Here is a 13,477-nt window from a genome sequence, read left to right as displayed (position 1 = left end):
GGTTGCTGTTAAATAGGAATCTCCTTGTGCTAGGGCCCTTAAGTCTGGCTCAAAGGCGGGATTTCTGTCCTTGGATGTCAATTAAGAGGCAGAAGAGCAGCAGGGGCAACTGGCTTTGGGCTGGGCTTGTGGGTCTCTAGTTGGTTGACCCCGCCTCTAAGCCATGATCCAATGGTTAGGCTAGGACGGTGCTCTCCCTTATGGGGTAAGTAGGACAGCCTGGCCTGCCCCTGCAGTCTCTTCCCACTAGGCAGGGTCTCCCCATCGACCTGGTCTCCAGACACCTCTCATCCCGCTGCTCCGTGGTCTGGGTTTCATTTAACACCTCCACCAGGTCTGTGCAGTTGTCGCACATCATTTAACTGCCGCCCTCCATGATAGAAGCCCTCACGTGTATCCCACTAGCCATTAGAGAGATGCAAATCAAAACAACAATGAGATACTATCTCACACCAGTAATAACAGCAAAAATAAAAAAAATCTGAGGACAATAAATGCTGGCAGGGATGTGGAGAGACTGGGACACTCCTGCATTGTTGGTGGGACTGCAAAATGGTCCAACCTCTCTGGAAAGCAATATGGCACTTTCTCAGAAGGTTGAAAATAGAAATACCATTTGATCCAGCAATTCCTCTACTTGGTATTTACCCACAAGAAAAATGAGCCACAACATGGGAAGATATATGCACACCAATGTTCATAGCTGCACTATTTACAATAGCAAAAATATGGAGACAGCCAAAATGCCCATCGACTGAAGAATGGATAAACAAGCTGTGGTACCATACACACAATGAAGTACTATGCTACCTTGACAAATAACAAGAAAGCTGCATGCCACTTCCTAACATGGATGAACCTTAAGGACATTCTGTTGAGTGAAATTAGACAATCACAAAAGGAAAAATACTGCATAGGACCACTACGTAAAAGTCTAAGAAAAAGAACCCATACTATCCCACTAAAGAGGATTCCTAGCAGGCTGCTAGGACATAGGGGTAGGGTTAAGGGCAGGAGGGGAAGGTGGAGCACTGGGCAGGGAGGAGACACAGGACAGTTTGGGAGGGGTAGGTGGGGGCAATATACAAGTAGGTAGAGGGGAATGGAAGAACAAAGCAGATGTGAGAACAACTAGACAGGTATGAAGGAGCTAAATGGGACAGAAGTAAAAAATGATGTAGGCCCAGCCTTGGAACAACAGGGTTCTGGGATACAGAGACTGGGATAGGGTTGGAAGGGGGAAAAGGGGGGAATAATGTTATGATGCTTGGTTGACTTTTGAACCTTGGTTTCCCATACACTATATTATAAAACAGACATGGGAGGGGGAGAAAAAGGAATAGCTAGAGGTGTCACCATAGAAAGATTGTAAGTCCGTCTTCTGCCTATAACTGATTAGAATATCTAAAATGGGACTACAAGGTATCCAGTGAAGGAGGATTCCTGAAGAGCCTTGGCAGTACAGAAGAATATAGATCAAAGCCTAACCACATCCAGACCTTCAGAGATGGGAAACCTTCCTCTCGAAAGGGCAAGCAGATCAGCCTAGAACACTCAGAAAACCAGAAGACACTTCTTGAAAGAAAGACCTACAGGAAAAACACAGAACGCTAAGGGCAGTCCGACTGCTACCACAAGAACAAGTAGGCTGCTAGCCCAGGAGACATCAAGGCAAGTGGACGGGTCCTCTCAGCACAAATCCTCTCCCAAGACTAAGACACAACAGAAATACACGCTCTGACTGGCCACCACGCATGTCACCCATAAAGAGAAGTGGTCTAAGAACACCAATGAAGTGGCGAACTAAGCCCTGCATCGTTCAGCAGACTACTGTGAACCCGGGTGGAGACTCGGTTGCCCAGCAGGGAGGCAGGACTGGGGGACTCATGGGCTCAGAGTCAGTGACACAGCTACAGAGGACTAGAGTAGAGAGTGAAGAGACCAGCTAATAAGAAGAGGGCAGACAGACGCAAGAACACCCACACTTGCAGATGATACCCACTTGACCTGGCTTCAATGACTGGATGCACAAAACTCAACGCGAGGAAGAAGGAAGAGGGAAAAAAAAAAGTGTCATCTGATACAACTGGATGAACTGGACCTACTCATATAACTGCAGTAGCTCAAAAGAGGAAACAATTACCGGCTACAAGAGTTATTCCCAGCCCCTCCATACAAAGAATGGAAAGGGTTGGGCAACTTGAACATTGGCCACCCAATATGGGGAGAGGGATACAAAGGTAAGAAGTGACTGGCTTTCAAGAGGGAACCTAGATCCATAGGGCCGGGAGGATAGTGGAGTCTCCAGTGAATAATAGCCAACCTGTTGTCTAGGAAGGGCTGATGAAAAGAAATGCAGAAGGGTCTCATGTGATGCAATGGTGAAAATTGTTACCAGGACTGATTGTGAGGACTGAAGCATAAAGGCAGATATTTTGTAGCAATGAGGGGAGTGACTAACCTTTCAGTCTAGGAGCGGAGGGCCCTGGGACCATTAACAGAGAAGAGCGGAGAGCGAGACCCCACCCAGAGAAGCAGTGAGGCCTGAGATGGAGACAGAGAGGATGGCATGAAGAGATGGAGTGCCTGGAGAGTTGAGACCCAGAAAGGGAAAGGGGCTGGGAGCTGAAGACAGTGGGGGGGGGAGGGGGGGTACATGCAAGGTATGCCCTTTCGCTGGGGGATGATGCATGGACGGATGGTAACTAAGGCAATGAAACGATGTATGATAGAATGAATGTAAAACTAATGTTTCCCCATGTAAACTATCACTCAATACACAATAAAACATTTATTTAAAAAACAAAAAAAAGTTAGTACCATAAGCACAGCTAGAGTTAATAATACTGAATTCATTTCTATAGTAACAGAAATGATAAGCATCTTGTTTGACAAATATTTTCATTTAATTTGAACAAGCAAGATGTCTCTTTCAAAAAAAACAAAACAAAACAATATACATACATTTAGGAGCCCTAGTAGCATAGTTGTTATACTTTGGCTTATTGTAACAGACAATTCTGCTGTACAAGGTCACTTTATAGTGCTCAAGAGTAAAAATATCAGTTTGAGGACTAAAGTGCACCTGACCCAAGCCATGATATCTTCAATAGCCTCAGATACATGTGAAATTTGGACCATGAATAAGAAAGACTGTAGAAGAATTGATGCATTTGAATTATGGTGTTGGATAAGAATATTAAAACTACCATGGATTTCTATAAGAACAAATAAATCTGTGTTAGAAGTACAGACAGAATGCTCCTTAGAAGCCAGGATGACAAAACTTCATCTCTCATATTTCAGATATATTATCAAGAGGGACCAGTCCCTGGAGAAGGACATCATGCTTGGAAGGGTGGAGGGCTAGAGAAAAAGAGGAAGACCCACAAGATGGACTGGTACAGTCACAGTAGTGATTAGCTCAAGTGTAGCAACAATCGGGAGGATGGCACCATATTGAGCAGTGTTTCATTCTGTTGTGCATAGGGTTGCTTTATGTCGGAGCTGACTCAATGGCACCTAACAACAATCGTAAGAGAAGGCAAGGGGACACTGGTGGCCTATGGAATAAGCACTAGACTGCTAACCACAAAGTTGACAGCTCAACCATGCCTTTTTCTCTTTCCAACTATTTTCAGTCATTTTATCTCTAAAATTTTGTTTTATAAAATTTACTTTTAATTATATAATCATAAAGGCCACACTTTACAGTTTTATTCATCATTATTATTTTGTTTGCTTTGATTGCTTAGTACTAGAGCTAAACCAATTTAATGTTCATGTTAATCTTCTTACATTGATTAAGTTTGCTCTCTAGTAGTATCATTGAGAATAATTTATTGTATGGCCCCTATAACCCATGAGAATTATATTACCTGAATTCATCTAAGTTCCAAAAGCATATAACTAATGTTATACTTAAACATTAGTTCAGCTCTGTTCTGCTTATCTATTGCTGTGTTTATAAAAAAACAAAAACAAAAAAAGTTATCCCCAAATTTCATCATATCCAGTAATTGCCTTTTTATTACATTCACAAATGCCATATGTTAGAAATCAGAAAAGGTTTCAAGGCATCTGGGGCCTCTGATGGGTAGTTTGAGTGGCTGAGCTCTGGAACAGTGGGGTGAGGGATCCATTTCCAAGATGACTCCACTTACATGTCTAGTACCTGGATGGGGATGGCTGAAGGCTGAACTCTGCTGAGACTACTGACCAGACTACCTATATGTGGTTCTTCCAAAATGGTAGTCTTAGAATTGTGAGGCTCCATAAATAAGTGCTCCCTAGGCAAAGACCTTATGGTCTTTTGTGACCAATCACACACTGTCACTTCTGATACTTTATTTCATAGTGCCCTGATGCAAAGAAAGGAAAAATAGACCCAGTCTCTTAACGGGAGGAATATCCACACATTTAAAGTAATATTTTAAAACTGCCACAGACTTGCAATAGACTTTGTTATATTTCCAATTCTTTATTAATTTGTGGCTATTACTTCACTTCTAGCATTGGATGTTGTTATGAAAAATCTAAGATCAGTCAGATTTTCACTCTTGATATCTATCTTTTTTCCTAGACACCCAAAGCATTTTTTTTTTTTTCAGTTTGAAGTCTAGTAAAGGTTTCAGTTTGTCTTACAGATGGTTCTACTTTCAATTCCAGACTTTCTTAAATTACATACTTTAAAAAAATGTTAGTCAATTTTGACTTTGGTTTTCTTTAGACATACCAATAATACATACGATGATGTTTTTGTTTCTGTCTCTTCTATTTATCATTTGCATTAATTTTTCCATTTGCTTGGTATGATGCTTTTTATTTATTTATTTTTAATCTCGTCTTCCAGTTCCTTCCAGTGTTTTCAAAAGTTTTTATTCTTAGGAGACTTTTGATTTGACTTTCCTTCCTGTAACAGTTTTATGTTTTTATTCAACTGTTTCCTCCTGAATTCTTACAGCCTGTAGTTTATTTGCTACTAAGGCCTTTTTTAATGAGCTCTTATATCTTATATCTGTGTTCTTGTTTTATGTAGATAAAATACTTTATTGGTTTTTTTAAAAATTCATGTTATGTTTGGTCACCATTGTTTCTTATCGATATTTGTCAAACAGGAACTTCTCTCTGCCATCTGATCATCCTGTCAATTTAATATATTTTTCTTTGGGGATCTTTACATAAACCTTTAAATATTATTCATCATGAATGAGGTATGTTCTTACTCTATGCTACTTGATGGCGTTATATGTTCTAACCAAGTAGGAATTCTCTGAAAGTTCAAGGTTATTTGTATGAGTAAATTCATTTAGACTTACTTCACTCCATCCACTTCAGTGCTACTCCTAAAGCAGAGCGGTTTCTCTACCCCCTGCCTAACAAACTGATTTGTGTGTATGTGAGTATGGCCAACATGGGTTTCTGATTAATTCCTCTATTTTTCTGTCTTTTCTGATCCTTGAGATATTATGCCAAACTTCACTCAGTGAAACCCTGCCCAATCATTGTCTTTCCTTTTACCAAATAAATTATTTTAGTGTCCCCCTTGGGATAGTTTACTTACTCTGGGGAAGACAGTTCTGTTTGCATTTCCTGAAATCTGCAGCTGTGGGTGTCCTCCCTAAAAGTCTTCCTGAGCCTCTCTTTTGACCTTGACTCTCTTTGGCAGCCTTCCCTCATATATTGTGTTTCAGGCTTACAGATGTCTCCTGGTTTTGTTGTGAAGATGGCGTTTGCACTTTTGTCTCTCATTCTTCTTGCTGCTTTGGACTGATTTTCAAGAGGAAAAAACAGAAATGCCATCTCTACATGGCTAATTTTAAACTGAAAATCTCTCAATAAATTCTGAATAAAATTTTAAGTATGAAAAGAGGAAAAGGTTACGAATAAGACTTTCAGAGGTCTGAAGTCATGGATAACTTCAGAAGCACACACAAAAATAAAAACCAGGCTGGGCCTGTGCAAACAGACCAGATGCCCTGTGGTGGGTGTAGGAAAAGGGTTTTCCCCCCTGAGACCAGTGCTTAGGGAGCAGCCAAAGGGTCCCACAGCTCTATAGAGATCAAGTGCAACCACTCAGAGATGTAAAAATAATGCTGTTATGATCTCACTCAGAGGAAACAAAAAACTCTATTCTCACCAGAGCAAGAGGTCAAATATCAATGGAAGATTGTTGAGGTATTTTCAAACTGGCTGTGGTATATCCAGTTTGAAAATTCTAGCTTCAATTTTCAGATGACAACAAACATGATAAGGGCAGGTGACATTTTATTCGTATTTTATTCTTGACCTTTTATTTTTCTCTACTTTTTAGGGAAGTTCCTTTTAGAAATAAATTTCAACCTTTCCCATCTTTAATAGGAGTCCTGGTGTGGTGCTGTGGGCTAAAGCATCAGATTATAAAGGCGTTTGAACTGCAAGGTTGGTGGTTCAAGCTCACCAGTTGCTCCTTGGAAACCCTATACAGGGTCACTATGGGTCAGAATCTACTCAACAGCACTTAACAAAAACAACAACATCTTTATTAAAGAAGAAAAAGAAATACTTTCTCCTATGTTTTGTTAATGGGGAAACCAATTCGAAAAGGTAAAGATCAGAGAATTATTGGATTCAGGAACAAGCATAAAATAATGCAAGAGTGGTGTAAGAAAGTGCAGATTGTATTTGTGTATGCATGTTTCTGTGTGCGTGTGTTTGTATGCATGAGAAGGTAGAAAATGACTTTGTCTCTGTTTTTATAGTTGCTCTCTCACACCAGGTTGTTAATTCCCTGATCTCTTCTGAACTCAACAGAACAAACATGGCAACAATTACATTGTATGAATAAGCAAGACATACTTGGGGAATGAGAATCATGACCAACCCAAGTCGACACATATTTTGAGGGGATACAATTCAATCTATGACAAATAGGTATACCATAAATAACTTTTGTTTATTTTTATAAATATTATCTTTCATTTACTATGTTAAGGAGTGCTGTGGCTCTGTAGAATCAACACTTGACTGTTAACCATGAGGCTGGGGGTTCATGCTTTCTCCTCTCATAAAGATTTATAGCTTCAGAAGCCCTACACAGGATCACAGGCATGAAGGCACTTAATAACAACATCAATGTGGGGAACGTGAATCCACTAGGTTGGGAGAAACAGCGTTCTATGAGACATTAAGACCAGAGGGGTTTGAGGCTCAAATATAGAGTTAGAGAGAAAACACCCAAAATGGCTCCTAATTTTGATACTTTGAAGAATTCTACTACTTTTTCTTACAACTTATCTAATCCACTCCATATCAAATCAGGATCCTCCATTTTAGAGATAAATAAACTGAGGTTAAGGTATTCACAAGGTCACCCAGCTGTCATTCAAAGGCTGAGAAAGAAGATCCTCTGGTTTCATGATCATCATCCTTGTATTAACTCCACCAAGCCATACGCTCCTGATACATAATTAATAATGGGAAGTGCATAACTCCATTTTCTGTTATTTCTTGATTCCCAGGTGGCTCATATAATGACTTTTCTATTCCAAAGAATCTCTGAGATGGATATTCCAAAATGTCTAACCATGTCAGATTTACCTTCAGGTAAACCAATGCTAGGACTTAAATACTGTAGGGAAAGATATCCTTATGTAAAGAAACAATATGAAATGACATCTTATACAAGATCCAATTTTCCTCTGATTAAATCCTGTTCCTATGGGTATCATTGTTACTAAGACCAAGCACGTTATGAGTGTCTGATAACTGTAATGACCACAGAGCAGCATCTTTGGGTGAGTCATCCTCTGTAGTCTTATTGTCCTTTGACAATTCATTTCACTCTGTGTAACATATTGTCTATCAATCAATGCCAGTAACTTTCCTAGACTCTAACCTATTTTTAATTTATTTGTTTAGCTAATAATAAACGTGCTTCACTTTGATTTTTTCATAGAAAGCATTCTCTTTTGTTATAAGTATATATATGTCTATATGTGTATATACAGACTTTGAACTGTGATATATATATATATATATATACCAGTTCAAACCTACCAGCTGCTCCTTGGAAACCCTGTACAGGACACACACACATACACATATATAACAAAAATTTTCTGTTTCAACATGTTGACATGTACATTCAGTATCAGTAATTACTTCCATCATGTTGTGCAGCCATCACCAATATTCATTTCCAAATTTTTCCATCACCCTTAAGAGTTGCTCAGTGTTTCCAAAGCAGTGCGTTCTCCTTTCACCCTCACTTCTGTATCTCTTGGTCACCACTAATAAACTTTGATCTTTACCCACTTACCTTTTCTAGATATCCCATGTAAGTGGGACATATGATATTTGTCCTTTTGTGACTTAATTATTTCACTCAGTGTAATGTTTTCAAGGAAGAAAGTGTTCTTTGAAGCCAATCTGTTAAAGGGCAGTACTTTGAATATGGAAACATAAAATAATAAGTGTATGTTATTTACTTGTATACTCTAGTTATTCAATTATAGATAACATCACTTATGTAAAATAAATTTCATGGATTACGTTTCTTTGGAAAATTCAATTGCTGTAATCCATTGGAATTATAGTCAGCTTGATTTCTGTTTTGATGTTGTTACTTGGTTTATTGTGTGAAGAGTGATATCAGCATGTCATCCCTGAATGTAAATGCACCATACACTTTTTAAAGATTGAGTCCCAGAGCTGCTTCTGAGTATGACCTGTCCTTAGTCATTTTACTCTCTGTCTTCAGTTTCTTCATTTGAAGAAAGGTGGACTGCATTTACCCAGGTAATATTCCACAAATATAAACCAGAGTCACCAACTGTTCGTTGGAAACCCTATACCGGTTTCACTATGGGTCTGAACTGACTTGATGGTACTTAACAATAGCAACTGGAAAGGAGACCATGTACCATGTACTGGGGAATAAACTGATGAATAAGACAAAATGGCCACTGATCTTGTCTAACTCAGAGGCCCGGGGAAGAGATAGAAATGAAAAAGGACACAAGATTTCGTATGTCTAGAGTCCTAGGAACAAATCCTGTAGTATAGTGGGTTAAGTGTTGGGCTGCTATCTGAAACTTTGGCAGTTCAAACCCAAAAGACACTCTGTGGGCGAAAGATGAGGGTATCTGCTCCCATAAAGATTTACAGTCTCAGGAATCCTATGAAGCAGTTCTATTCTATGTTACAGGATCACTATGAGTCATAACTGACTCAATGGCAGTGAACAGTCCTAGAATTCTATCAGTTTATGAGGTATTAAGGAAAGCAAATTTAATTAAAGTCACTTTTTATGACACCCCAAAATGTAAGAAACTCTTCTTAATAAATATCATACATGAGCATTCTAGAGTTTCATACACTAATCACAGAGGATGGCTCTTGTCCCTGAAGCAGAACCCAGGGAAATGATCAAAATGTTCTGAGTAGTAGCTTCCTTTTTGGTTTCTTCTTGGAATAAAACTGAAAGTAAAAGAAATGTTTGGCTTATTGTTAAATGATATAGAGAGAATTCTGACTTTCCTCCCCTAAAAAACAAAATATATTTACCTATAGATTTCTAAAGACTGAATGATCTATTCTCATTCCAATCTTACAATAAGTACTGGCATTTATGTTGCACAGTTGAGTTTTTGACATAAATTATTTGAGGCCATATGTATTTCATCTTGGTTGATTCAAGAAATTACAAGTGTCCTAATACTTAGTGACAGAAGTTGACATATCAAAGGATTCATAGGAACATAAACAAAATATAAATCACCATTTCACTGCCCCTCCCCAAAACTAAATTCCTCATTTTACAAAGACCATATAATCTTTTCATTTTCAAACAAATACCACTGCACCATTGTTATTCTAGCATAAGCTAGCATAAATCTTACAACAAGGAGCATGTTTAATGTGCTTTTTAATAGCCCTGCTTCAAGGGCTCCTAACTGACATCATACCATTGCAGAATCCAAGGGGGATTACATGTGTCAGCCCAATCAATTGGTGGCAATTGTAACACAAAAGATCTACCTGAGAACTTGCCACAGGAAACTATGCACTATATTTACCTGCCTTGTAAAAGGAAGGAGAAAAAAACCCCCCCAAAACAGCTATTAAATTAATTGACACTAAAAGCATGTAATAGTTATCTAATCTATTAATTTTTAGTTTAATATTAACTCAGGTGTCTGTTATGACATGCATTTGACCCATGCAAGGAACCAGCTCACCATTTCAATCTTTGAAGATAGAGAAGTAGTTGGTGGAAGAAAAAAGGTGCTGGCATTCTTTTGCTTTGACCTCGTATTCGAAGACTGTATTTGTTTTTAGACAAGTATTGACTTTATGTGAGGCCAGCCTAGTTGAGCCTGATATAGCATGCTCCTCTGTAAATTTTAAAGGACCACAGGTTCAAGAGGCAGCTTTTAACTCTCAGACATTTAAAAAAGCTAAGGTGATACTATCATTCTTCAAAGGAGGAGAAAACATTAGTTTGTAAGGTAAGAAAGAGAGAGCATGAAGGATTGCTCAGGGCTATTTGTAAGAAAGGATGAAGAGTCTGATCCCCCAGGTGGTGTTTTTTCCCCTATGATCCCAATTTTTATTTATTCATAATCATAGAAGACATACTTAAACTTTCTATTCCACAGTCCAAGCTCTATATTGAACTCTATAAGGAAAATAATAGCAATAATAACCATTCAATTTGTTTATGTTTTACAAGCTATATCTAAAACCATAGTTATTCTTTAGCCCATTAATTGCCATTAGAAGGTGAATGCTTAGGTATTATGATATTCCCTAGAAAATATTTTATTGTCTGAACTATTAAAGGACATCTTGCTAAATGATCAGGGTACTTAAATGAAAATGAAAAGGCCTTTTGGAAAAGGATCCCAAAGTAAGGTTAATGTTATGGTCTTTATCAGTTACTAACAAGATTGTTGTTAGGTGACATCGAGTCAATACTGACTCAAAGCAATCCTATGTACAACAGAATGAAACACTGCCCAGTCCTGGGTCAACCTCACAATTGTTGCCACACTTGAGCCTAATGATGCTGCTACTTTGCCAATTCATCTCACTGGGGGTCTTCCTCTTTTTCTCTGACCCTCCACCTTACCAAACATAATATACCTCTCCAGTGACTGTTCCCTCCTGACAATATGTCCGAAGTATGAGAAATAAAGTTTGGCCATCCTGGCCTCCAAGGAACATTCTGGCTGCACTAACGCTATTAGGTCCAGTGAAACTTTTCAGTTCTGGGTCTCTGAATTCCACAATGTTGGGGTCCAGTACAATAAAGGAAATTGAAAATGTTTTGTGAAATGAACTATCAAGAGGGCATCTTCAACAAGCAATTACGTGGTTCTCATATAACGTGCTATCTACCTTATAACTAAATACCAAAGTTAAAATAACAAGTTCAAGAACATAGGAAAGATAGTCAAATAAATCTGGCATATTGCTGCACATTTAAGGAAGGTGGTGGTGGTAATGTGCCATGGAGTCGTTTCCGACTCATAGCAACCCTGTACAGGGTTTCTGAGGCTGTAAATCTTTATGGGAGCAGAAAGCCTCATCTTTCTCCCACGGAGCAGCTGGGTAGTTTCCAACTGCTGACCTTAAGGTTAACAGCCCGATTTGTAACCACTACGCTACCAGAGCTCCTTCATTTAAGGAAGGGGGGTGGGGGAGGAGATACATTTCTTGTTCTACGGATAAAGCATCAGTTGAACTTCTAAACCATACTACAGAAAACTTTCAGAATCAACCATGATTTTCCTTTAACTGTACACCATTATTTTGTTTCCATACAGACAAACAACCATGGATATTCTTTGCAATATTCAGGGACATTCTCTGAGAAGTTACTTATTGATCAATGATTATCTATTGTAAAAGCCAATTGTGCCAAGAACCATCAAGGCAAGCAATCATGGCCCTTCAGGACAAACTCCCCTCCAAGACTAAAACTCCAAAGGGAACACGTGAGCTGGCATGTAAGCTTGATGGCGACCACATTGGTCTACTGGTGAGTGGAAGAGGGGGAAATGCTGCAATGCAGAAATGGGCTGAGTTCAACCATGTTCCATAGACTCCCATTTACCTGGAGATGAGAAAGAGAAGAGGAAGGGCTGGTTGGTCCAAAGTGTAATGAGACCTGGGGACTTCTAAGCCCATGGACAAGGACATAGCCACAGAGGGCTACAGCTGAGAGTGAAGCATTCAGCTGATATAAAGTGAGAGGAGATGCACAAGAACACCCAAACTTGCAGATAGTACCCGTTTGACCTAGCCTCGATGGCTTGATAATCAGAAGTCGACTAGAGGAAGACAAGAAAAATCATTTTTGATAAAGGAAATTAGTGTAAATTGCTACAATTTGATGAACTTGATGTATACTTATGGAAGCAGTAGCTCAAAATATCAACTGAGAGGGAAGGAGTCTTCACATCAGGTATCAATCCTACCCCCTCTACATACAGGGTAGATAGGATGGGCAACTTAGACACTGGCTACTTAAAATGTGGGGGCTATAAAGGCACGAAGTGACTGACTTACAAAGTTTCAAGAGGGAGTTTAGTTTAAGAGTGTGTGAGGGAAAATAGAATACCCACTGAATAGTTTTCATCTTGTCTAGATAGGTCTGGTAAAAGAGATGGATGGGGATAAGATTCTTATGATTCATTAGTGAGTAATTGTTATCATGATTGTAATTCCAACTGTCACAACTGCAAAGGTAGAAGTTTTGTAACAAAAACGGGGGAATAGTTAATCATACATTCCAGAAGCAGAGGACCCTAGGACCATCAAGGGAGAAGAGCACAAGCAGAATGTGGGACCCTATCCAGAGACGCAGTGACACCAGAGATGGAGGCAGAAATGAGGACATGGAGAGAGGGAGCAGCTGAGGACTCTAGACTCATGGAAAGAGAGGGATTGGGTGCTGCCGGCTAAGAGGCAGGCTTGCAGAATGTGCCTTTTGGTTGTTTAAATCATTATATATTCCTGAGTGGTTCTGGGTACATCTCCCCACCCCCATCCCCCAAAAAATAAAAATAGAGGGAATAGAAGCAAATATTGTTGAATGATGATGCACGAAAGAGATTGTAATCATTGCAATGAAATGATGGTGTAAAGCTGATGTTCTCCCATGTAAACTATCACTCAGTTCATAATTTTTAAAAGTACATACATATTTTTTTTTAAACACCAGTTGTTCTGTAATCAGAAGTATTTGTGATCTACTTTCCAGCAGTGTTACTGTTGGAAGTTCTCTCTGAGTGACAACCACCCTTCTATGTTAACGAGAAGCAGTAAAATCCAAGTACAGAACTATACTCAGTCCTTATGAGAGGAACCTTCAGTTGCCCCCCAGTCCAGAACATCGGGAAGAAATACACAGAAATCACAGGTTAAGGGGAACCTGAACCAGAGGTAAGCGCTTTCCTAGTGACTTTGAATCTATCTGCACTTGGCATAT

Source organism: Chrysochloris asiatica, unplaced genomic scaffold, assembly GCF_000296735.1.
Source record: "Chrysochloris asiatica unplaced genomic scaffold, ChrAsi1.0 scaffold00166, whole genome shotgun sequence".
In the NCBI taxonomy this organism is placed as follows: Eukaryota; Metazoa; Chordata; class Mammalia; order Afrosoricida; family Chrysochloridae; genus Chrysochloris; species Chrysochloris asiatica.
This window is presented reverse-complemented; position numbering follows the sequence as displayed.